Below are 26,580 nucleotides of genomic sequence, written 5' to 3' on the forward strand. Positions count from 1 at the left end.
GGCACTCTACTCCAGTACTCTTGCCTGGAAAATCCCATGGATGGAGGAGCCTGGTGGGCTACAGTCCATGGGGTCGCTAAGAGTTGGACACTGACTGAGCAACTTCCCTTTCACTTTTCACTTTCATGCATTGGAGAAGGAAATGGCAACTCACTCCAGTGTTCTTGCCTGGAGAATCCCAGGGACAGAGGAGCCTGGTGGGCTGCCATCTATGGGGTCGCACAGAGTCGGACACGACTGAAGCGACTTAGCAGCAGCAGCAGCAGTGGGGACCTGTTCTATAACACAGGGCGCTCAGCTCTGCGCTCTGTGGTGACCTAGAGGGGTGGGATGGTGGAGGGGAGGGAGAATAAAGAAGGAGCGGTTATGTCCCATGGCTCAGCAGGCTAAGAATCCACCTGCCAATGCAGGAGACACAGGAGACTCTGATTTGATCCCTGGATTGGGAAGATCTCCTGGAGAAGGAAACGGTGCTCCACTCCAGCATTATCTCCTGAAAAATTGCATGGACAGAGGAGCCTGGCGGGCTATAGTCCACAGGGTCACAAAGAGTCAGGTAGAAGCCCAAGACAAGCCATTCCTGAAAGTCCATGGAGGGATACAAAATCCCTGGACTACATTTTCTGTTCTTGAATAAGGGCTGTTGGCATGTTAAAATTTGATAACAATTTGGCTTTCTTTCTTTTATAAGTAAATTCATGTTTGGGGTCATAGTCTCAAAATATTTTATCCTTTTTAAAAAATTTTCATACTTTCCCAGACTGTTTCTTAAAGCATTTTTTGGCTGCACCATGTAGCTTGCAGAATCCCACTTCCCCCACCAAGTACTGAGTCCAGGTCATTGCAGTGAAAATCCAGAATCCTAACCACTGCATCATCAGGGAACTCCCTAGACTATGTCTTATTAACTGTTCTGGGCCAAATTTCTCAAAGAAGTCATGCACAATTTCAATATACCACTTCCCTTATTTTGTATCTCACAATTTTTAAAGTCTTTATTGAATTTATTACTATATTGCTTCTGTTGTTTATGTTCTGGTTCTTTGGCCACGAGGCATGTGGAATCTTAGCTTCCCACTCAGGGATCGAACCTGCACCCCCTGCGTTGGAGGGCCAAGTCTTACCCAATGGACGATCAGAGAAGTCTCTATCTCATGATTTTTTACTGAATTACAATTTTAGTGCTGATCCTCTTCCCTTGCTTGGATTTTCTTCTTTGAGGGCTTAAATTTTATGTTGATTGCATCTGCTTCATCTGCCTGCTAAATCTATCACTTTATCTAAAATCATTTCTTTCTAATTTTTCAAAAAGTTCTCCCTTACAACATCCATATCTGTTAAGGCATCCTGACCTATTTATTCACTCTGTGTTCCTTCTAGCATAGTCTTCATTACTAAAATAATATTACCTTCTATTTACATTTCCTTCCTAAGTCCTATCATGTCGTTTCTGAGTTTTTCCGAGTTATACTGTTCTTAAAAAAAAAAAAAAAGCTTATATTGTTTTATTTTAAAAGAGCCACGCTCTTTTCTGACTCATGGTATGCTTTCACTGTCTAAAGGTTGCTTTTCTGCCTCTTCTGTTTCATTTTATAGTAACTATATATAGGATTTTTTATTGGGGTATAATTGCTTTACAATGTTGTACAGGTTTATGCTGTACAACAATGTGAATCAGCTATATGTATGCATATATCCCCTCCCTCTTGGACCTCCCTCTCCATTAACTATGTACAGGATTTAATCCCAATCCTTTCTATTGCTCAGTGTCACAGGAAAGCAGTTTTCTTAAAATTTGATAAGGAGGCATGTTTCAGGGCCCCTCTCCTAAGCTCTAAGTGACATAGCTCTTTTCTGTTTTTTCATGTCGTGCTTACATCTATGGCAGCCTACTCTCAATCGTCTCTTGTTGCCCAACACACTTTTTCCTGGACCCTCATTTTCTCTCCAGTGCCCCCAGTTTGAATTCCATGTCTAGAAATTTCTTCTTGGGATAAAGCTTTGTCCTGGAGGGGAGTTCTGAGTTTCAAGAGTTCACGGGGTCCAGTGTGCTTCTCATTCCTTGTGCACACAGCTCTTTTGCCCTTTCCCATTGGCCCATTTTGGTCCCCCACCCCCGTCCCGACCTTAAAAGAACCTAATCACAGGAATGAGATCACTAGGCAATTTAACCAAACGCCAGACTTGTGCTCCCGCTGTGGCGTGCCTAACCTGTTGATTCTTTTCCTAGATTAAAAGAAGTCAGAATGAAGAATGAAGTAGTTAAAGAATGACTAGCTCTCTACCCTCAACAGCCCCCTTGGCAATCCAGCAGACAGATCACTCCGACAAGATAACATCTGAAGAGAGTCAGCCAGTCTGCATGCAATGAAGAAGGATGCAGAACCCACCCTTCTTCCTCCATGATTCCCTGAGATTCTTTCGAATTTTCCCTTTGAAACCTGTCATGGCTGAGCAGACTCTTCAGAGGTGATCTCAAGACACGAGTCCCCTATCTCCGCAGCTTGCTGGCTTTTCTGATTAAAGTAACTTTCCTTTCTATTGACACTTGCCTCTCGAATTACTGGCTTTTGAGTGGTGAGCAGATGAACCTGAGGTGGGCAACACTTGAACCCCTTGAGCTCAGCTATTCTTGGAACAAATCCCTCCAGGGCTTCCCTGCTGGCTCAGATGGTAAAGAATCTGCCTGAAATGCAGGAGACCTGGGTTTGATCCCTGGGTTGGGAAGATCCCCTTGAGAAGGGAATGGCTACCCACTCCAGTATTCTTGCCTGGGAAATCCTATGGGCAGAGCCTGGAGGCCTACAGTCTATGAGGTCACAAAGAGTTGTACATAGCTAAGCACACACATCCGTTCCAATTTCAGTGTCTTGTCTTAACTGGTCCTCCAAGTTTTGCAATTTCTTTGGAAACCCACAGGTCCATTAAATGCCCCATTCTTTCTCTGCTGCCTGCACAGTTGCTGACATGCATAGTACTTCTTGGTGGTCTGCCCCCTCTCATGCAAGGTTCCCAGGTGTATTCTGAGGTTCATGAGGATTTCTTGTCATGAGTTTTATTGTAGATTTTACCATGAATCTTTGACTTTCCTATTTTCTTTATATATTTTTGTGACGAACTTCTGAGAGTTAAAATCTGTGTCATGTCACTACCAATGTTGCCAGAATTCTTGTGAAAACTTTTAAGAGGAAAAGGAGCATTCATTCTTCCAACTTCTATAGGTAACATTTAAAAATAGAACTGGAACAGCAAAATCCTTCCAAAGGTTTGATCTAAAATGTGCTTCTTAGAAACCATCACAACATTGTAAAGAAATGATCTATCCTCCAATTAAAAATAAATTGATAAAATTTAAAAATTTAAGTACCAACATTTAGATAAGAAAAAAATTGAATAATAAAATAAGCCACAGAGTTGTAAAGTACAGCATAGGGAATATAGTCAATAACATTGCAATAACTTTTTATGGTGACAGATGGTTACTAGACTTGTCATGGTGATCCACTTATAATGCGTTTAAACGTTGAATGACAATGTTGTACATCTGAAACTAGTATAACATTGTGTGTCAGCTATACACCAGTCAAAAAATAAAAAATTAAAATGTGCTTCTTTACAGCTTCAGAGGGGAAGATTCCTGGTTTCACTGTGTTTTATACGCATTTCTGCCTCCTTTTACTCAATCATTCAAAATATCTCTTCTGAGGCTGTCCTAGGAGGATTCCTTTTAGGTGACAAGTGGGTTCTTTGAGATGGGGGATCCCATTTTGTACAGCATGCTTCCTTGGTTATTGTTGTAACCCGCCTGTTGAATTAACATTTTCCCAAATGATGTGTTTGAGCTTCAAGTGATGCAGAGATGAGCCCACAGGTCCCTTTGACTCTGCACGCTGTTCACTCTGTGCTCCGGGCTCTGCCTTCCGTGTCCCTCTTTGCAAGGCTGACATAGAGCATCTTCATATTGTACTTCACCAAGGAAAGGGTGAGGATATGAAATTCAGAAGAGAAATCCCAGGACAGAGAGGTCAACAGCCTTCTCTCCTGGCATAGCCGACATTTCAAAGTGACTGTTGTTTGAAGGCTCAAAGAGCCATAAAATAGTCATCAGTGTAACCCAACTTTCACACACACAAAAAGACTTCATTAGCACTGGGATTTTGTTACCTTTATTTGAAAACGGCGAGGTGAGTTGTCAAACCGCGACTCGGTCTTTAATTTAATACATTTCAAGGAGCAAAGAATAGGCTCCGTATGTTGGGCCGATTGTACTTCTGACGTTCGTATTTCTAAACCTCGGGATTTAGATCTTAATCTTGAAAGCCCTCCAGACTTCAGCCAGGGCGTCTGCCCTCTGTTAAAATACAATGCAGAGTTTCTAAAATAATTGTGTAGCGATGGCCATTTTTTTTTTCTCCGTAAAGCGTGTTCCGCGCGAAGAGCACCCTTTGAAGTGAGGAGCCGCGAGGGTGGCAGGGGGCAAAGGTGAGCAGCCCGTTACAGAAGTTTACATTCCTGACAGAGGCTGGGTTATGCGGCTGGATGGAGGCTATTGATATTCAGCGCTTCGACCAGCTTACTCTCGACACATCCCTGCTTCCCGTGGCAGAGCCGAGACAGACCTTGTCAGTTTCCATTTGCTCTGGTGGGGGAGTCGGCAGGATTCGGTCCACCAGTCATCCCTGGGGTGGGATTGGGGTGCCGAGCTCCTGGGGCAGGGAGAGGGGGGCTGTTGGTGAAGGCATCCCTTCCCACTCCCTATCCCGCGTGGGAAGCCCTCTTAAGATAATTTGCCTGCAGATTTGCAAGCAGGATGGGCATTTTTCACAATCTCGTGCCAGAAGAGAAAGGAGGAAATTAATAGCATCTTCCGAAGCTGGAATGTTAAAGGGACAGAGTGAGGCAACACCCCGCTGTGGCTATTTCTTTCTTTGTGTTTAAAAAAAAAAAAAAAAATCGCCTCTCCTGACTTTGAAAGTAGCTACTGCCTTTTTTTTTTTTTTAAGGGAAAAAGAAAAAACTGAAAGCCCTACGAACCATTTCTTTTTGACAATGGAGAGCACTTTTTCCCCTGGTACTCAACTCATTTAGAAAACGGTTCTACCAGCCTTTCGGAACACGTGCCCTGCACGGACTATTTTCTGTTACAGAATATCTAAGCAGACTCACAGCGGAGGGGACCTGGGAGTGTGTGCGTGCGTGAGGAAGGGAGGGAGGGAGGAAGGAGTCATCAACTTGTTTATTCCAGAAAGGAAGTCTTCATCCCTCGCAGGCCCTAAGCACACAATTGCTTGGGCTTTGTTCTTCATCACGACCCCGACCTCCACAGGAAGCCCCCTTCTGAAGTACCACCTGAGACCTGCCTTCGTGCGGTGAGCCTTGCTGTTAGATCACTACGAAAGACAGAAAGCGAACCTAAGATGAACCACAGGGGCTCGACCAGCGCCTTCCACAAAGTAGGCAAAGCCTAGAAGCATTGGTTGAAAGCTTTCTGGTTCATTTCTCCTGCCCACAGAATCCACCGTTTCTCTAGTTGGCTTGGGTTTATCTGAGTGTTAAAAGGAAAAGATGCTTTGATCCACGTGTTTCCTGACTGCCCCTCACCTGTCTGCCTTTATCAGAACGAGGACTGTGTTTTGTTATTCTTTATAATTATGAAATATCGAAATACATTTATTTTTGAATTCTGGAGTTCAGAGAGCCTGTGAAAGGGGGCGCTGCTTATCTTTGAATGGAGGTGTTGGAAACTGGCCATCCCATGGATACACAAGCCCAGGGGGCACCACTCCTGCAGAACCAGAGTGCCTACTCCTGGGAGGAGAAACCTTTCCCTTTCTTCTGCACGTCGGTCCGACCGTCCACCTTTCAAGCCTGTGCACCTGTCTCGCTGGCAGTCTGTTGTTTGACCTTGTCTAAGGGCCGTGACCAGAGCACCTTTAGCAAGTGGTTACATCGCTGGTACACCGCCAACCTGCTCTGCCTGGACACGGAAGCATTCAGACTTGAGGGACCCGTCCAGGCATTTTTCTGGCTCTTCCCTGTGACTTTCATCCCAGTTCCCCTGCCATTTTGTCCAGCCCACTAAGCGGGGTTTTTGATCTCCAGAGGAGTGGGAATCCGAGAGGCGGATGGGACTCATTTCCATGAGCAGTAGAGTCATTATCCACATAAAAAAGCGGAAGGAAGAGAGTCGGGGCCGGCGGGCTGCCGGTTCATCACCAGCCACAGGAAGACAAGACGCGCTTGTACTCCGGTCAAGGCCACCAGATCCACCTGCGCCAGTGGGTCGACGGCGCAGGAGAGTTGGTGGGAATGATCAGTGATTGTGGAAGTGCGAAGTGGGGCAGGAGGAGCGCCTCTTCGTCCTCTTCCACGTGCACACGTGGCACACTGTACACAGGCACTCTCTCATACACACATGCATATACATGCATGCATGCAAACACTCACACACACATGGACCTGCATGTGGGCACACATTCTCATACATGTGCACACACATGCCTGTGCACACACTGATGCACATACATACATGTGAGCATACCCTCACACACACACATACAGACATATGCATGCATACATACTGTCCTACACATGCACACACACTCTTACTCATGCACACATACACACGCACACACTCACACATATGCATATACACACGCATGTGTACAACCCTTCACACATGCAAGCACATGCATGTACATAGTCTTGTACACATGCTTGCACACTCACTTTGTCATACACACTCTTATTCATACACATACATGCATACACTCACTCCACATATACAGTTGTTTATACAAGCACTCTCACTCACATGCGCACACAGATACACACAGCCTGACCCTGGCCCTCCCCCTCATAACTGTCTAAAAGTTCCCACTGACATCTCATGCTCTCTGGGGGCTCAGCCCCTTGCAGAGAGATTTAAAGGGATCCAGTATTGTGACAGGCCCATTATTTGCCTTCGTCGCCTGATGTGGGTTTTACGTAACGCATCCTCTGGTTGCTTGTGTGCGTGCTCAGTGGTGTCCAACTCTTTGCGACCCCATGGACTGTCGCCCACCAGGCTCCTCTGTCCAGGGGATTCCCCAGGCAAGAATACTGGAGTGGGTTGCTGTTTCCTTCTCCAGGGGATCTTCCCCTTCAGAGATTGAACCCACGTCTCCTGCGCTATAGGCAGATTCTTTACCACTGAACCATCAGGGATGACCCTCCCCTGATTGAAATTAAAAGTGAATCTACCTGGGGCCTGAAGGTGGATCACGTGACTTCCAGAGGGGGCTTCAAGCTGTCCTGTTATAGAAGTTTATACATTTTTTGAAAGAAAAGTTGAATCAACTTTTCTGAAGGGCAAACTAATCAATTATTAAACAGGAAAGTTTTTTAGCTAACCCTCAGTGTCCCCACCAGCCAACTTTTAGACTTCCTGATTTCAAGATGGAATCTAAAGGAAGCTTTTGCCCTTTTTCTTTCTCATATTACAATTTTTTTTATAAAATAAAAGACCTTTTAGAGCCGAAGCAGCCATTTCCACCACGACGGGGCCCATGGGGAGCTCTCAGGGAAGGTTGCGACCACCGACCTCTGCCTCGCTTGTCTGTGAGCTGCTGGCCGCTCCCCAGAATTTCTCCTGCGTTTTCTTTTTAATTTCTCCTTGTTGAAAGGCGTGAGGGCTCCCCGCGCTCAGATGGTGTCACTGGCACCCCCAGCTGAGCCTGAGTAATTATTCCCACTCGGCGGGGCTTTGATACGGTTCTGAGGGCTGCCTTTGGCTCAGTCGCTCAGCCTTTGTTCCGCCGAAGTTATTTTCCTCCTTAGGAAATGAAAAAAGATGGAAGATGACAACACCATCAAGGGAGTGGGGAAACACCTACAAGTTATTAACCTTTAAAAAACCGTTAATCCTCTAGCCAAAGGAAAGAGACATCAGGATGACGAGGGCTGAACTGCAGACTTTGTGATAGATTCTAAGGAGTGGAAGCAAACAGGATGTAAATACCTGGGGAAATTCGTGTGCTCAAACTTCTGGGGAGGGGTTAGTTATTTGAGATGGCAGAGGATGGGCAGCTTAATTTGGGTGCCTTCTGGCTTCTTTGATGGCTGTGAAGACTGCATTTCCCCCTAGACTGTATGAACTTAGATTCACAAAGAGAACTCGTGAGTTAGAGACAGAAAGGGGTTTTCCTACTGGTGAGATGAGACCGTGGATCTTAATGGATGCTTGGCTGAGCAGATGTCATGGGCTAAAAATTCGTTTGTACCAATCCCAGTAGCCCAGAGTGCAGTCATACTTGGAGAAAGGATTTTTAAAGAGGTGATTATCTTAAAAGGAGGTTGTGAGGCTAGACCCTGATTCAATGTCCCTGGTGTCCCTATGAGAAGGGGGAGACAGGAGGGTGGGTGATCATGGAGGGACCAGCCTGAGAGGACGTCCCAAGGAGGCTGCCACCTGCAAGCCCAGAAGAGAGGCCCAAGGGGAAACCAGCCCTGTCCACACTTGATCTTGGATTTTCTAGAACTGTGAGACAATAAATATCTGTACTATTTTGTTACAGCAGCCTGAGCAGACGGATACAGCAGGTGACTAGAAGAATTGAATTTTAGTTTTAAAAATTGTATTTATTTATTTTATATTTGGTTGCACTGGGTCTTTGTTGCTGTGCATGGCTTTCTCTGGCTGCGGGGAGCAGGGGCTACTCTCTCCTTGCAGTGAATGGGTTTCTAATTGTGTTGGCTTCTCCTCTTGTGGAGCATGGCTCTAGGCCCATGGGAGCAGCCCATGAGCAGCCCCCCAGATCAGGGATCAAATCCACGTCCACTGCATTGGCAGGCAGATTCTTATCCACTGTGCCACCAGGGAAGTACCAGGATGGAATTTTAAATTCACAAGTATTTCCACTTTAAGTAACACAAAGCGTCTTCTGTCCCCAAACTCTCATTGGAACTTTACAGCTTGAACTGTAATGGCCTGTAAACTCTAGATGAAAAATCAAAGTGACTCCTAAAATTCCAGCCAAAGAATCCTGTGGGCACCTGGTTTGGGGGGCCAACGACAAAAGACTGAGGTTTCTGTCCTTAGCATCCTCCTTTCTCTGTTTCAGAGAGCTTGTTGAGTATGAGCAGGGGACATGAAGACAAACGGCGGAAAGGCTCAGTCACTCACATCTTGGTAGCAAGTTTGAGTTGATGATACTCGAGACTAACTCACTTCCCAGGATCCCTCCATCTGTCTTGATTTGGAAAATATTTTCAGCATGATCTTTATTTGTGTTCTTCCTGCACGAAGACCCACTTGTCCCTTCCCTCTGATTTCTGATTCTGCCACAGGCGCTGTTGGAATTAGAGCACTGATAAGACCGAAAAAAAAAAAAAACTGGGCCAGGAATTAAATTAATGCTTTTAGACAAATATCCGTTCCATCTCCAATTCTAATGCTAATTACATTTGTGGATCAAAGACCATTTGTTAAAGTTTTGCTTTTGAAAAACAGAGAGAGATTTTACTTTCTCGTTTGATATTTTTATGGGACTTGATGGGTCGGTGGGGGGTGGCTATGGGGGAGACAAGAATCTGGGGACAGAGGCCCAACCAGTGAAAAACTGGGAGTAGATGGAAGTTCCTGAAACATCCTTTTGGATCGAACTCTGGAGCCCCAAGATCCTTCCTTCTCCTCTTTGGATTGAGACCACGATGGATTGAGCTGTCTGTTTGCATTCCATCCTGGTTGCTGAGCTATTTAGAAGTTTTATCAGAAGACGCACAGTATGGCCAGGGCGGGGAGGAATCAAAAGAACTGGTCCATGAAAAACCATGAGGCAACCTTAAATGCGCGTTACAAAATATGAGAAGTCAATCTGAAAAGACTACTATGTACTGTATGATTCCAGCTCCACAACATGCTGGAGAAGGCAGAACTATGGGGACAGTAAAAAGATCAGCGGTTGGCAGGGGCTAGAGGGAAGGGATGAACAGGCAGAGGGGAACAGATTTTTCGATCAGTTTGTGTGATGCGCTGGTGGTGGATACATGTTATTACACATTTGCCCAAGCCCACAGAACACTCAGGCTTCCCAGCTGGCTCTACTGGTAAAGAACCTGCCTGCCAAAGCAGGAGACATGAGAGACGAGGGTTCGATCCCTGGGTCGGGAAGATCCCCTGGAGGAGGGCATGGCCTGGAAAACCCCATGGACAGGGGAGCCTGGTGGGCTACAGTCCATAGGGCTGCACAGAATCAGACACGGCTATAGTTAACAGCATGCACGCACACACAGAACATCCAAAGGTGAACTCTGATGTAAACCACAGTCTCCAGATGAGGGGGCAGGGAAATCTCCGTATCTTCCCTTCAATTTTGCTGTGAACCCAAAACTGCTCTTTAAAAAAAAAAAATCTACTTAGAAAAAAAAAAATACTGGTAGAATTTTTTACACCTAAGCAAAGTTTGGGTCTGAGATCCACATCTTAGCAATATAGAGCCCAAGTTATCTGGGGGAGAAAAGGAAGAGATAAAAGCAAATGAGGTGATGGGGAGGATATGCAGAACAGGAAAGAGTAGGTGGTGGGGATGGGTTTGCCAGCAGAAGGGAGCGAAACAAAAAGGGAACGGCAGCCATGGAAAATGCTTTCCGCGGATATAAATCTCACAAAGCCAATTTCCTGAAATAAAGAAATAATAGCATTAAAAGCTGGGAAGACGGTGAAACGGTAAACCGAGAGGCTGCAGTCAGAAGAGGAGCTGCCTCTGCACAAACAGGAAATGTACACACTTGAAAACATGCTCCCCCCAGCCCCCATGCATGAGTTCCATCCCACGTTCATGTAATTACACTTGTGGACGTGCCTGTATGTGCAGGGTACCACCCGGGATGAACGAAACTTGTGCCTGAGGGCTTGGGGTTTCTTCAGTTCTTTCTTGTCCTGGTCTCTTCCCCTGGCTTCAGTACCAGCCAAAATATGACTTCCAATTTATGATTTCATTCTTTCATTCATAGAATGAATATTCGAAGGGCTTACCTCCTGAGGAATACAGAGGCATTAAACAAGTAAACAAATACCTAAATAAAAGTAATTCCCGATAAAGATAACCAACTGCTATGATAAAAGTGAAACAGAGTGAGGAGAGGGCCAGAGGAGACATCCGGGAAGGCTTCACAGAGGAGGTGACTTTTCAGCTGAAACCTGGATGACAAGAATCATCTTCAAGGTTGTAACCTGAAGATGGGGGGTAAGGGTGTTCTAGACAAAGGGAGGAGCAAGGGCCAGTGCTCCAGAAATGTGCCAAAAGCCCCCAGTGTGTTAGAGCAGGGAGCAGGAGGAGTGGTGGTCCCAGATAGGGTGATTTTCTAGGTTCGGGCACTGAAGGCCCCGTGTCCCAGGAAACTCCCTGTCCTGAGCAAGCCAAGGTGGTTGTAGGAATGTGAATACCCTGGTAGGGGGTGCATTTTATTTTAAAAGGGAACCTTGGAAGGCAGGCATCATTTATAATACAGGCTGCTGCTTCCCACCTTGGAAGGCTTCCTTCCCAGAGAGGGTTCAGCCAACCGAAAGTTTGGAATCTGGAACAGATGACCAATGGATGCAGATTTGCCCACAGAATCCTCTCCCTCTATCCCTCCTGGCAGCCACAGACCCACAGGGGCAGCCCTCTTTAGATGCTCTATTTATGGGCTATGGGATGTTCTACTCATTACACCCTCCCTGGATTGCATCAACAGACAAGTGTTCAGGAAGCAGAGGCAGCCTTCAAACTCAGGACACCTGCTTCTTTGTCTCTCAAAGTGGCTGGGAGATGGGATGAGGGCAAAACCTGGATCGTCCTCCCCTGTGCTGCTCCTCCACCAGATCCGATTCACCAGCCCTTTGATTCTGACAAGACAGGACCCCACTCACATACTCCTGTCCTGAAGGAAGGTTAAATCACAGTAGCAGCCTTCGAACAAAACTTTGGACTTTTTCTTCTATCTGTGTCGAATGTTTATGGAGGTCTAAATGTTGGCAGCATGACATCGCATACTACAGAGTTTTATGAACTGTATTTGACAACTGGACTCTTACAGGGCCTTTCACCTTCCGTTTACACAGCAATTCTGTCATTCAAGCTGTGCTGCCCAGGCCATCTCAATCCTGCCATCCCCTCTGCTGACCACGCTTGTCATCAAACACATTTGTGTGCCTGACACGCAGTGAAGTCAAACAAATCCAAACGTTAAGAGTTTGGAGCAAAGATTTATTGCAGGGCCATGCAAGGAGACAGGTGGCTCATGCCTAAAAAACCCTGAACTCCTCCAAGGGTTTCTTCAAAGCTCTCTTAAAGGCTAGGTGAGAGAGGGACGTAGTTAACTGTTGCAAACTTCTTGGTGTCGTAATCCTTTGTTCTTATAGCTGTCCATGTAGATCAGGTTGTGATGTTCCTGTAAACCTGCCAGTAAAACAAATGTTATTCTCTGTTCTGCAATTTTAAATCTCTCTATGACTGGATTCTCAAAGTTTAGAACCCTGAGAACGGGCTGTTCTGTATATTTTAGGCTCTAGGCAACATTTTTAACAAAAGGTACAGAGTCAGCACGACTCAGCATAGGAAAAGGAATAGCTCTAATACGGAGTCAGATGTGTTCTTCACTATTACACACTCATACACTTGTGCTGTTTCTCCAACACGTCTCATTCTGCCACCCTAAAAACCTCACAAAAACCAAAACCAGGAATGTGCTTTCTCCTCCACCCACACCACTCTTTCCTGGAGAATTTCTAGAATTCAAGGATTTCCACAAAAGAGCTAAGTGGACAGATGGGGGACTATGCTTCAGCTCCCATATGTTAAGCATATTTCTTCTATTAGACACAATATTCTTGGCCATGAGAATAGAAACTATGCCCCCACTTTCCATGCTTTCTGAGAACTTGGAAGAATTTCCAAGTGTATATAGAAACTGCAATAAATGCCATGCCCACAATCTGGAACTTCTGAGCCACAAACAGCAAAATGTTGTCCTCTGATGAAAACTTAGTTATTTTTTCTGATGGACACAGGTGAGGGGGGTCCCTTTTGCTCTTTTTAAAATTTTCTATTTATTCATTTATATATTTTGACCAAAACTCACGACACGTGGGATCTTAGTTTCCTGACCAGGGATTGAATCCCAGCTCTGCGTTGGCAGCGTGGAATCTTAACCACTGGAAAGCCAGAGAAGTCTCCCTTTTGCTCTTTCATTTGGGATCTTGGGATATCTTAGACCACTTGAATTCTTATTGCCACTTTTTGCAAAGGAAAAAATATATATATATAAGGTGATGAGGGTACTAAGCACATAAAGATGGGAAGAAGGAATGGTTTGGAGGTAGGTGTAGCCTAGTCTAATGTAACCTTCTTAGTGAGATCATGAAGTCCCTGTGATTATCCCCATTTTGCAAATGTGGAAACTGAGCTCGTAAATGATGAGAATGGATGATAATTCAGTCCTATTTATTTACAAAGTCTATGTTCTTCCTCCATCCACTGCTCTCCTGTTGTGGATTTTGGCTTGGTGGTGTGCCCATGGTTGCTACCAAATTTACTCCCATCCCAGCATTGGAAAGGAATACGGAAGAAACAAAAAGCAAAACCAGGCAACTCATGCAGGAGAAGTAATCACTGCAGGCTCCTCTTCCAATTTCAGGAGCTCTGTTGAGACTACTGGGGTTTTACTTAATATTCTCTCCCTTAACGGATTACAAGTTGATACATGAAACCACAGGGAAGTCTTTGAATCATCTGAACAACATCCCCCTCGCCACCCCCCGACCTTAATATATTCTTAAGTTAAAGGAATGCTCTTAAGAGGTTTTTGTCCCCAGGGTTCCATCCTTGGCTCACAGGGCCTCATTCCAAAGCTCCACCCAGCTCCTTCCCTGGAGCTAAGGATTCATTTATGGAGGTGTCTGCCACAGCTCTCCACCTGGATATCCTGCAGGCACTACAGCTCAACAAGTCTGAATCTGAAGCCCTCTTCCTCTTGTATTTTCAGCTTGGGGGTTGATATCTCCGTCTCCCCAAGCCCCTGAGCTAGAGACCCTGGAATCTTGCCCCCTCCATCTTCTTAACCCTCTCCCATTCAAAGCTCCAAACCCTCCATTCCAGACTGGGTGCATTGCCCTTTCTTGGCATGCACATGAAAAGGTATGAGTCATGAGTGACCATGTCATATATTTATTTGTGCCTCTATTTTCCCAAGCAGACTGTGAACAACGTGGAGGTAGAGGACATGCTTGATTTCATCGTTCATTGGCAGCACCTTACGTATGATCTCCATAAATAAATATTTGTTGGATTAATAGTGTTGAATGAATGACGTTAGATGCAAAATGCTATATAAGCAGGAGATGCGACAAGGGTGTGTGAGAAGTGGGCAGAAAGATGTTTGTATCGCTTATCTTGTTCATAAACACTGCCGTGAACTAACTGTGCCAAGGGTCCAGTCCCCCCTGCCTCTCTCACAGCTTCCGGTGGTGTGCTGGCAATCTTTGGCATTTCCTGGAGTGGAGTTGCATCACTCCAACCTCTGCCTTCCCGTCATGTGTCCTTCCTCATGTGTGTGTCTGTGTCCAAATGTCTCCTCTTCATAAGGAGGACAGATGTATTGGATTAGGGCTCACCCATGTGACCTCATCTGAACTAATTACATCTACAATGTCCCGATTTCCAAACAAGCTCATATTCTGGGTTATTGGATGGTGGGATTTCAACATAAGAAAGAGGAGGACACACTTCAACACAATCCAATACAGAGAAGTTGAGGAGCCTCAAGGAAGAAGAACTCTGGAAGCAGAGGACCCTTCAAAAGAACAGTGGCCATTCCCTTGTCTGCTATCTCCAAGCCCTCAACCAGTGACCCAGTGACCATGAGGGACCTATGAATGGAATTCGTTATGGAGACAATTCTGAGTCTTCAACAACGTGGAACTCATATACATCAAATCTTAAGTTTGTAGGTGATTTTTGTTAATTTTTGCCAATTCTAAGAACATTGGCAATGAATAATCAAAAACAGTCGAAGGGGATCTTCTCTTTGTCGTTATTCTGCCAAACAGATGAAGAGAGAATAGATTATTAATGTTTTCTAACCTCTACTGAAATAATGGACCTGATGTCACATACAGCGTCTCCTGACATCACTCAAGTAAGAACAGCTGAACTTCATGTGCCTCCTGCTAAAACAACACATCCCGGTCCGTTTTCTTGCCAAAAACTTAAAATTGATCAAGCCTGTCAATCCAACTTCATGCTTATGGAAAACACAAAAGACTGAAAAAAATGATTAAATGGCCACCATGAAGATGTAATGAGTAAATCTCAAACTAAGAAACATGGTGGAACAAGAGAAATTAATTTTTCCATAAATACAGAAGGAAAATAAAAAGATGGGGGTAGATCCTAGGAATGAAACGAAACTTTAAAGATGTTGCAACTAGCAGCAATGTGAGGAGCTAGTTTGGCTCCTGATTCAAACCAACATGCATAATATTTAAAAAAAATTAAACCATAGAGGTACGGTTTGATTCCTCATGATGTAGCAGAGGCAAGTGGGGATTTGAATACAGAGTGGATTTTTGATGATATCAAGGGCATACTCTAACACTAAGAGTGGGTTCATAGTCATGTCAAAGAACACACCCATATCTTTTAGAGCTACACTCTGAAATATTAATAAATGAAGTAATAAAATGTCTAGGATTTGATTCAAAATGATATAGGATGGGGAAAGTGGATGGAGGTGTAGATGGAGTCAGATTGGCCCAAATGATCACAGGTCTCTTCTGGATAACCCAGGGTGCTCGTCTTCAGGCCAGTTGCTTTCCACCTCATTTCCATCTGTGGCCATAATTCCCCTTTATCACATAGCCTAACATATCCATGGGTTCTGTGGTTAAGACATGGACATCTTTGGGAGGGGGGTGCATTATTTCATTATTCTGCCAACCTCCTGTATTTTCGGAAGTAGAGATACTCATATGCAAACAGAATAGAAATTGAATTACAGCCTATGCTTTACCGGCTGCTTTCTCTTCCAGGTAGAATTCCCTAAACCCAGTTAGCACCTGCAGATTGTTTGTAGATTTGAGAGCTACTTTCACAGAAGAGGTAAGGGATCAAAGCCATTGTGGGTAAAACACTGGTTTTTAAAGTTTTATTTATTTATTTTTGGCTGTGTTGGGTCTTCATTGCGGGGGCGGGCTTTCTCTAGTTGCGTTCGTTGCGGTGTGCAGGCTTCTCGTTGTGGTGGCTTCTCTTGTTGTGCATCACGGGCTCTAGGCAAATAGTTTTCAATAGTTGCAGCATGCAGGCTCAGTAGTTGCGGTGCACGGACTTCGTTGCTCCAAGGCATGTGGAATCTTCCCAGATCAGGGCTCGAACCTGTGTCCTTTGCCTGCATTTGGCAGGCCGATTCTTATTCACTGAGCCACCAGGGAAATCTGGACAAATACTCTTTGTATTGTAATCAAATATACCTGTCCAGTGCTTCCCTTGCCCACCCTTCTTTTTTAAACTGGTAGAATTTTAGCTATGAAGGTACCCTTACTGGTCAGTCTTCTAAACCAGACCCTAGTATTCACAGATGAGAGAAGTGTGTCCTCAGATGAGGTTGTTTATCCTAACTCCTGGTCCAGGAACAGCTGGGAATGAACATCTCTCTGGGTATCCATGGTCAATTCCGGACCATTCCTCCTCCACTCTGGTGTGAAATTTCATACTCCTTTGATGTGTAATATTCTTTCCTGGGTAGTAACTGTGCCTGAGGCACTGCCAGGGGATGCCAGGCTAGAGCCTGTATCTGAACAAGAATGGTCCAGGAATCAGTTCAGTTCAGTTCAGTTCAGTTGCTCAGTCGTGTCCGACTCTTTGCGACCCCATGAATCGCAGCATACCAGGCCTCCCCGTCCATCACCAACTCTCGGAGTTCACTCAAACTCATGTCCATCGAGTTGGTGATGCCATCCAGCCATCTCATCCTCTGTCATCCCCTTCTCCTCCTGCCCCCAATCCCTCCCAGCATCAAAGTCTTTTCCAATGAGTCAACTCTGCATGAGGTGGCCAAAGTACTGGAGTTTCAGATTTAGCATCATTGCTTCCAAAGAACACCCAGGGCTGATTTCCTTTAGGATGGACTGGTTGGATCTCCTTGCTGTCCAAGGGACTCTCAAGAGTCTTCTTCAACACCACAGTTCACAAGCATCAATTCTTTGGTGCTCAGCCTTCTTCACAGTCCAACTCTCACATCCATACATGACTACTGGAAAAACCATAGCCTTGACTAGACGGACCTTTGTTGGCAAAGTAATGTCTCTGCTTTTCAATATGCTATCTAGGTTGGTCATAACTTTCCTTCCAAGGAGTAAGCGTCTTTTAATTTCACAGCTGCAGTCACCATCTGCAGTGATTTTGGAGCCCAAAAAATAAAGTCTGACACTGTTTCCGCTGTTTCCCCATCTATTTCCCATGAAGTGATGGGACCAGATGCCATGATCTTCGTTTTCTGAATGTTGAGCTTTAAGCCAACTTTTTCACTCTCCTCTTTCACTTTCATCAAGAGGCCTTTTAGTTCCTCTTCACTTTCTACCATAAGGGTGGTGTCATCTGCATATCTGAGGTGATTGATATTTCTCCCAGCAATCTTGATTCTAGCTTGTGCTTCTTCCAGCCCAGCGTTTCTCATGATGTACTCTGCATATAAGTTAAATAAGCAGGGTGACAATATACAGCCTTGACGTACTCCTTTTCCTATTTGGAACCAGTCTGTTGTTCCATGTCCAGTTCTAACTGTTGCTTCCTGACCTGCATATAAGGGAAGGTCAAAAGCACTGATCCTAATGAGTGGGCAGATAGATGTAGAGGGGTGGCATCAGAGAACCAGCCAGTCCTAATGCCCTGGAACGTCTTGAACTTACCAAGGTGCGCATTCTAAGTGATAACACCGAATCAGACCATAATTTCAATGTCAGCATAATTTCTTTCTCAAAGGAACATAAAATAATGACAGGTCTTATAACTGATGCTACCGTAGATGTGATGACACAAAGATTCTTCAGCAGCGTCCCTGAGATCTTGCATGGCTCTCACCTGCCAGATCTGCCCAGAAGAAATTCAAAGTGGGCAAGGATGGAACTGCAGTGAGCATGTCTGACCTCACCCACCCCACCTGCCCTCTTGTGATTCCTGAGGACTTGCGGTCCACGCACACACAGCACGACTCCTGGTTGCTTTGCTTTATCCTCGTGGCTTGGTCTGCATGGAATGAATCTTCATTTCCTCAGCGCCTGCTCTGACCCTTAGATCCATACTCCTTCAGTCTCCCCCATCACAGCAGATGGCAATTCCAGCCCTCCACCAAAACCCTGGAATCATTCTTCACATCTCTTGTTCTCTCAAACCCTATGTCCTGTTGGCCAGTCAGTCCCGTCAGAAGTATCTTCAACACAGGGTCATCATCCAAGCACCTTGCACCACCCGCATTACCAGCACCTGGTATAAGCCACCGTTCTTTATTGCCTGGTTGACCACATCGCCGGTCTCTTCTGCCACCGTGGCTCCCTTCAAGCTTGTTGCTCCCATGGCAACCAGAGATGCTGCTAAAACATCAGTCAAGTCACACCCAGCATCTACTCATAAAGCCTCCACAACCCCCACCTCCTCCAAAGCAAACCCAAAGAACTTTCAGTGGACACTAAGGCTCAGTATGGTGGGTTCCTGCAACCCTTCTATGACTTCCTCTTCCATCCCTCTCCCACATTCATTCCACACCAGCCATGGTTGCCTGCTTTTGTTGGGCTCCCCAGGCTGTCCCAGCCTCAGGACCTTTGCACTGTCTGGTCTGCTATTGGGAACACTCCTCTCCTTAACATCCGTATAATTCATATCCTCACCTCCTCTAGGATTTCACGCCAATCCTAGCTGCTCAGTGACAACTTTCCTCACAACCTTATTTAAAAAGAGAACACCCCAGCTCTGTTTTTTCTCTATTTTCCCCCCTTCTTTCCCCCCTCTTTCTTTCCCCCTAGCACTCATCACTAACAAATTAGGTAGTTTACACACTATCTGGTCATTGCCACCACTGGCCCATGAATGTAAGCTTCCTGATAGCAAGTTTTGTTCAGTAATTTATCCCCAGGGCCTGCAACTGTGCCTGTCACGTAGAAGATGCTCAATAACCTATTGAAGGGCTTCTCAGGTGGCTCAGTGGTAAAGAATCTGCCTGCCAAGTAGGAGACATGGATTCCATCCCTGTGTTGGGTAGATTCCCTGGAGAAGGAAATAACAACCCACTCCAGTAATCTTGGCTGGAAAATTCCATAGACAGAGGACCCTGACGGTTTACAGTCTATGGGGTCACAGAGTCAGACACGACTTAGCAACTAAACAATGACCTTTTGAATAACTCTTTGTGGAATGAATTTCCTGTTAGCATTAAATATTCCTTTCCATCCTCTGCCCTTCACTCAAGCTTCAGTGCCTCCTAGCAGCCTTTCCTAACCCCAGACTCTCCCACCCCCACCCCCAGCTGGAATTCCTCTTTGATGTTCCCATAATACCTTGCAGGTATGCCTACCATTCACACACCTTGTTTTTTCGTAATGATCTGTTTATATGATGTAAGTAAGCCACTGCCGACAGAGCGTGGCACCTAGCAGCCCTTGTAAGAGGCAGTTATTAGCATTATTACTTGTACTCCTCCCCCTCTCTACTCCCTGGATCAGAAGTTTTTGGAAAACAGTGCTCAGCAGAGAGCTCTATACAGAGCAGGGGCCGCCTGTGCGTACAGAAAGAATGGAAAGGTTATCAGATGCTCCTTCCGACTTAAATCAGGAACTGAGTCACATGCACCTTGGAGTATTTCTCGCCGTCTTTAAATCTGTGCTCCATAGACAGCACAAGTATCTGAATCAAAGTATCTGAAGTATCTGAGTATCTGAATCAAATTAAGTGCCAGGGAAGTTTCAGTGTTCATAGCCAGGGCTGTCCTTTTTCCCCCAAATCTATTTAATACCCTCTCACTGACAGCCTGGTAGACACCCTTCACAACACGTGAGCTGGTCAAGTCATCCATCCTCTTCGTGGCTTTGAAAATCCCTTCAGGATTATGAATGAACACTTCAAGGGTATATTATAAATTCCGACGTGTCTATCGGGCTTTCAAGTGTCTCTGCGGGAACCTCTTACTCAGGCATCCTGGGGTAAAAGGCTTCCCCACCTTCCCAAAGGTGCCCCTCCCCCAGCATTTTCCAAGCCTGAAGTTAAAAAAGAAGGGAATCCACCTGCTTGAGCCTCTAAAAGCCCCTTCATTTCTCATGAGGCAGATTTTTTATGGCTCTTGTGTCACAGAATGGAGCACAGTCAGCTGCTCATCTTACGTGGGCATCTGTCCCAAGGTACATTGTTCTTGTAACTGCATAAGCCTGACTCTTTTTCATGTAAAAGAAAAACACAAGGGAGGAGGTTCCCTGGTGGTCCGGTGGTTGAGAATCTACCTGCCAATGGAGAGGACACCGGTTCAATCCCTGGTCCCAGATCCAACATGCCGTGGGGCACAGCTACTGAGACAGCATTCTAGAGCTGGAGAGCTGCAACTACTGAGCCAACGTGCTGCAGCTACTGAACCCCCGTGCCGCAGAGCCTGTGTTCCAACAAGAGAAGTCACCCCAATGATAAGCCACACACCCCAGTTAGAGAGCAGCCCTCAGTCTCTGCAACTAAAGAAAGCCTGCGTGCAGCAACAAAGATGCACCACAGCCAGAAAATAAATAAATGAAGCCTACGGAAGACTTTGGAAAAAAAAACAAAAACAAAAACACAGAAGCAGCTGAGTTGAGCAAAGTAAGGAGAAGAAAGAACAAGTTTGGAAATAGTCACTGAGAAAAGGGAAGAAGGAGTGAGTGCGAAAGGGATTTTTATGGATCCTGGGCCCAGTGCACTAGAGAACCTCTTCCTGTCAGTTGCCCAGGTGGCAGTGACCTGGGTGAGGAGGGGCATGGCCTGGAGTTACTTGGAAGGGCTGAACAAGGGATGAACTAGGGAACTAGTTACTAGGGATGGCTGTTTACCACCCCCCTAACCCAGATCTCTGGCTCTGCACCGAATCTAGCCTTTCATCTCTTCCCCTTATGTGATCCTATTTCAGTTTCCTTGAGCACTTTCTCACTTTCTGAAATGATCTAGCTTATCTGCTTGTGGATTGGAATTTCCTTGTGTATTTTCTGCAGTCCTATTAGACTGAAATCCCCAGGATAAAAAAGGACTTTTTCTCTCTTGTTCAGAGCAGCATCTTTCATGCCTGGAATGGGGCCTGCCACACGCACTTGGGAAACTGGGTCTTGAACGATGTTACATCAGCCCCTTGGGCAAAATCGGATATGATTCCTGTATCATGATCTCAGAGCATCTTCATCCCCAGAGGGCCCAGAGGCCCGCTTGCCTGTGCTCAGCCTATTGTAATTTCCCATGGGGCTCACTCAAAAGCCACAGCTCTTTCCAAACTGAAGGTGCCTTTCTCCTTTGAGGTTTATCCTGACAAGGCATCAATGGTTCAGGTGTGAGATTGTATAAAAGGTAACAGAATGTGTTTCAAGTGTTGGGACCACTTCCCCCGTTTATATTTTAAAAAAACATTTTTAAAGGCATTTGTACCCAACAAGAGGGTTCAAATGAGTAACTTGGATGAGGTAGTTGTTTTTGTGGGAGTAAGAATCACATCTGTTGAACAGAATATTTACAGAAAAAGGACACATTTAGAGATATGAGTGCAGGCCAACCTGGAAGTGGTCTGAAGTGACCTTTCCCTCTGGCCTCTCCTTACAGAGTCTCTGGACAGCATTTTAACTATCTATGGGAGTCTGAGTACCTGGCGGCTTAGTGTTGGAGTCTCATTCCTTGTGTATGGGGAAAGGCCCCTTCACAGGGGCTCTTAGCTGAGAGATCCTTGTGATCTCCTATTGCCCCCAGATATGGTCTCCTTCACTTGCCCACACACGCTCACACACACATTCACAGTCACATACATACAAAAACACATATATACATATACATACATATATATACACATATACAAACACATACACACACAGACACAAACACAAAAATACACATGCATATACAAACATATATACATACATATACAAACACATAAATACACACTTACACACACCCACATTCACACACATACATACACTCACACTTACCACACACAGAATTGTACTCGTATTTGCATGCATGCATACATGCTCAGTCACGTCCAACTCTTTGCGAGCTCATGGACTGTAGCCCACAAGGCTCCCCTGTCCATGGGATTTTCCTGGCAAGATTACTGGAGTGGATTGCCATCCTGTCCTCCAGGGGATCTTTCCAACCCAAGGATCAAACCCGTGTCTCTTGCATTGGCAGGTGGATTCTTCATCACTTGGGCCACCTGGGAAGCCCAGTATTTACGTATTAGGAAGTGCATAGCTGTCCGGACAGGGCCTGACTAGGGGGTAAGCAGGAGCCTGGCACATAACTGAAAGGGGCACTCAGTCTGAGGGCAGGGTCAGCCCCCAGAGTGACTGTCTTCTTCGCTTTGGCAGTCCAGGCCCCTTCCTGGCCTTTCTCAAGTCAGAGCTAGGTATCTGGACGTCTAGCCTCTTTGGAAAATTCAGAAGATTTGACCATGCCTGGCCAGCATCGTAGAAATGGCCCTGGAAATGGAGCAGGCACCCTCCCACCCTCTAACCCCACACCTGAGAGCTTCACATTTTCATCATCTGCTTGACTCCTGTAGGCTCTTTATATTCTTCCTCCTATTGCGATAAGATTATATAGCTTTTTTTGTTGTTGTTTATTTGGTCATCTTAAAAATACTTATTTGATAATTATAAATTTTATGTGAATATATAAATTTCCTACAGTATATACATATTGTATGTATGTATATATATATATATATAGGATATATACATGCATAGAGAGTTTTTAAAGCCACGCATATCATTTTATATGCACAGTTCAGTTCAGTCACTCAGTCGTGTCTGACTCTTTGTGACCCCATGGTCTGCAGCACACCAGGCTTCCTGTCCATCACCAACTCCTGGAGCTTGCTCAAACTCATGTCCATTGAGTTGGTGATGCCATCCAACCATCTCATCCTCTGTTATCTCCTTCTCCTTCAGCCTTCAATCTTTCCCAGCATCAAGGTCTTTTCCAATGAGTCAGTTCTTCACATCAGGTGGCTAAAATATTGGAGTGTTACATGCACACATTTATGTATATCTAACAGACAAGAATTTCCTTTGAAATATGCCACAATACCATTGTCATATTCAACAAAATGACCCGTAATTCATTCATATAATACAATACCCAGACTGTATTCTGTTTTCTCAATTATTGCTGAAGGTTTTGTTGTTATTGTTCAAGACTATCGGTTTTCCCACAATTTAAAAATTGTTTTTGTATCATTAAAATAATACATAAAAATAAAAGAAAATACAGAGAATAAGACACAAAGCCTCTCTTTATACCTTCCACTCCCACACAGATTTACTATCACTCCTTTTGCCATAAGGTAACTGTTATTTTCTCTGTGTGTTTCCATTTCTTCAACGCAATATTCATGCAGGTAAAAGAACATACACTTCTTTTCTTGTATAATTACAACCATGCTTTATTTACTGGTCGGCTCCATGCTTTTTTTTCCACTTAATATATGTCTTGGCAACTTTTCTGTGAGGTTATGTGTAGACGTTGGCTGTTCTTTTTAATGGTGCTATGCTCATCCATAATATGGAATACACTCGTTAGCCACTTGTGAACATGTTTTCTTTTTTGCCATTACAAAAAATTAATGCAATTAACATCTTTGTCCTTATGCCTTTGTGTCCCATCCAAGTATTTTTGCAGAAAAATGTCCTAAGAATTACTGCTAAGTGGAGTGTGGTCCTGAATTAAAATTTCCAGTGTGGTAACTAAAGATGTGGGTAACACAGCAGTGTGAGAGTCCTTCAGATTGACTGTCAATCAGCCTTGTTAATTGTCTTACTGTGTTAGCTCCTTTGACAAGATAATGTTGACAATAATTTCTATACTCCAGGGCTGGCATGAAATACCTTTATTTATAGTTTATAATAAATGTCATATCAAATCTCATAATAATTTATAATATTTACTAAAGTACTCATTTATCAAGAACATTAGTCTTCTGATTAATGAGTATTTCCTGAAAGCAGTTGTATGTTGAGGATGCACAAGGTTTTGTTCAAAGACAGTAGCATGGGCTGTATAACATCTTAAGGCTCATTTGGTTTTCTGAGGCTTTGCACTTTATCTGGCTTCCTATGTGCTATGTTACATGCTCAGTTGCTCAGTCTTGTCCAACTCTTTGTGGCCCCATGGACTGTTGCCTGCCAGGCTCCTCTGTCAATGGGATTCTCCAGGAAGGAATATTGTAGTGTCTTGTCATTTCCTCCTCCAGAGCATCTTTCTGACCTAGAGACTGAACCCACATACCCTGTGTCTCCTGCATTGCAGATGGATGATGAGCCATTGGGGAAGCCCATCTGACTTCCTAAACAACAGATTTCCTAAAAGATTGTTAGCTTTTGTGCTGCATGCACAAGTTTCATGCTCTGAATCCTCTGAGGTTGCCTCTGTTTTTAGAAAACAGTGCCACCCTATTTCTTGACCACTGTTTTTTTCTTTTTGTGCTTTTCTCTCCTCTTCCCTCTTTCTCAGCACCTTAATTCATTGCCCAAAATTATTTTGCATCTTCCTATGGATAACAAACCTTTCAGTGAAGGCGTTGAGCTGAGGACATAGATGTGAGACAGGGAAACTAGATTCAGACATAAATGGAGATACACATTTGCTGGAGCCAGAAGGGTTAACACGACTATAAAGTACCCACTGTCCATACATCCTGTTCTTTACTTTTAGGAAGGCTGTCTAATAACCTGAAAGTCAACAGAAGCCAGGCAGCCCCTCCATCCCAAGCAGTCAGAGAAGGAGAGGCAGCCAGCAAGTTGCTGATAGAAAATCCTTTCCAATGATCTCTTCTGGCTGTGCCTGCACCTGGGAGGGGACTGAGGGAAGTGGGTCAGGATGAAGGCACTGCTGCCTCCCGCCGACTCATTGTGACAAAAATAGCTCTAAGGAGCCGCTTTCATTGTGTGCAGCTGCCTGTTCATTCAGACACTCCAAGGTAGCTACTGGAAATGAAATACTGGTTAGTCCACACGATAAATCAAAATGTGAGCCAAGCGAGACCATGCTAGGGACTTTCAGATGTGATTGTGCAGGGGTTGGGTTATTGTCTTGTTTTGTTTTCACTTTGCCCTGGAGATACTGTGTTGGTTCACAAGGAGGTGACCACACGAGAATGGAGATTTTAGGCATGGCAGGTCAAAGATCTTAGAGACAAAATAAGGAAACTGAAACAGCCCAACCAACCCAGATCAAATAGGAAAAGCTTCTAAAAGAGTCTTGTTCCACCAGAAGCCACCTTTCTTAATCAAGAAAGCCATCCAAAGAGGAATGTTGCTAAGTACAGTGGACTGAATGCTTTTGTCCCCCCTCAACTCAAGTTCTGAAGTCTAATCCCCAGTGAGATTGTATAACGAGAAGGGGCTTCAGGAGGTGATCAGGTCATGAGGGTGGAGCCCACACAACTGGGGTTAGTGCCATATAAGAGCTAGCTTGCTCTTTCTGTGCTAAGTGAGGATGCAGTGAGAAGCTAGCTGGCTCTCACCAAGAACCCAGCAGTACTGGCACCCTGATCTGACTTCCCCCTTAGTTGGTGATCTCTCTGCCCACAGAATCCCTAGAGAATATTCCCTTGAATGAAGACAGTTCATGCCCAACTGGTACATAAAGTTGGTACCCCCAGTTGACAACATGGCATGGCTGCAGGTGTTTTAGTGACAGTAGCTACAATGATGAGAATAATATGTGACTATTAACAGTATTTTGCTCTTTTGCCAATTTTTTGATTAAGATGTTTCCTAGATGCACAACGCAGGAACTGAACTGAACTAGATGCACAAACTCATCCTAGTAGTCAGGCCCTTCGACTTCCTTCTGCTGACCCTCTTGTTCAAAATAGCACAAGGCACTGGCCCCCCATGACTTTCCCAAACTTCTCAATCAAATGCTGGAAGAGGAAACACCTAGCACTTAAACCTAAGACTGACCACAACGCACGACCATAACTCTACATTCTCCAGAATATAGATCCTTTACTCATCTACTTCTAGACTAATGACAAAAACTATGACTGGGCACAAAGAAATCTTAATTTAAAAAGTGTTGACACTGGCAGTGCTTTATGGCCACAATGCAAGAGGAATTATAAAGGTTTAAACAAGAAACTCAGTCTTCCAACAATAAAAATGTACCTTCTAAAATTTTCTTGAGGAATATAGAAAATAGTGTTTCAGTTAGAGACAAAAGGAGAATGATGACAAAGACATGAAATATTCAAATGTATTGGACGTGCCCAAAGCTGCTCTTGTGGGAAGTTTTACCATCCTCAATTAGTATAATATTTTTTAACAAAAGAAAGAATGCTTAAGAGAAAAAAGGAAAA

Source organism: Ovis canadensis, chromosome 17 (genome assembly GCF_042477335.2).
Source record: "Ovis canadensis isolate MfBH-ARS-UI-01 breed Bighorn chromosome 17, ARS-UI_OviCan_v2, whole genome shotgun sequence".
Lineage (NCBI taxonomy): Eukaryota > Metazoa > Chordata > Mammalia > Artiodactyla > Bovidae > Ovis > Ovis canadensis.